Source organism: Heteronotia binoei, chromosome 8, assembly GCF_032191835.1.
Source record: "Heteronotia binoei isolate CCM8104 ecotype False Entrance Well chromosome 8, APGP_CSIRO_Hbin_v1, whole genome shotgun sequence".
Lineage (NCBI taxonomy): Eukaryota > Metazoa > Chordata > Lepidosauria > Squamata > Gekkonidae > Heteronotia > Heteronotia binoei.
In genome coordinates this window covers 127,686,072-127,687,183 of record NC_083230.1, presented here as the reverse complement: position 1 = coordinate 127,687,183, position 1,112 = coordinate 127,686,072, and positions in this window count along the sequence as shown.

Sequence of the window (1,112 nt, the reverse complement as noted above, 5' to 3'; positions counted from 1 at the left end):
TCAATGATTTGGATGAAGGAATAGAGGGAATGCTTATTAAATTTGCAGATGATACTAAATTGGGAGGGGTTGCAAACACAGAAGAAGACAGAAGCAGGATGACCCTGACAGGCTGGAAAACTGGGCAAAAATCAATAAAATGAATTTTAACAGTGAGAAATGTAAAGTTCTGCATTTCGGTAGGAATAATCCAAACTCACAAAGACCTTCCCCAAAATTCACAGGATCCACATTGCTGTCCGATGGCCATCTAGCCTCTGCTTAAAAACCTCCAAGGAAGGAGAGCCCACCACCTCCCAAGGAAGACTGTTCCACTGAGGAAGCACTCTAACAGTCAGGAAGTTCTTCCTAATGATGAGCCGGAAACTCTTTTGACTTAATTTCAACCCCTTGGTTCTGGTCCTACTTTCCGGGGCCACAGAAAACAATTCCACACCCTCCTCTATATGACAGCCCTTCAAGTACTTAAAGATAGTGATCCTATCACCTCTCAGCCACCTCCTCTCCAAGCTAAACACCCATAGCTTCTTCAACCTTTCCTCATAGGACTTGGTCTCCAGACCCCTCACCATCTTCGTCGCCCTCCTCTGGACCCGTTCCAGCTTGTCTCTATCCTTCTTAAAATGTGGTGTCCAAAACTGAACACAAGACTCCAGGTGAGGTCTTACCAGAGCAGAATAAAGCAATACCATCACTTCACGTTATACTTCTGTTGATACAGCCCAAAATCGCATTGGCCTTTTTAGCCACCGCATCACACGGTTGACTCAAGTTCAGCGTATGATCCACTAAGACCCCTAGATCCTTTTCGCACAGACCACTGCTAAGACAAGTCTTTCCTATCCTACAACCATGCATTGGATTTTTCCAATCGAAATGCGGAACTTTACATTTCTCCCTGTTAAAATTCATTTTACTGATTTTAGCCCAGTTGTCCGGCTTGTCAAGGTCATCCTGTATCCTGTTTCGGTCTTCTTCTAGTATGTTTCTAGTATGCGATCGGCAGCGCGTGTTGTAGGTAAAGCCGTGCCCGACTTCTTCGCACTCGTGGGTTCATCTTTCTGTTCTGTGCCCCCTTGACGCTTCCCCCCTTCTCCTTCCAGGTTGGGGTC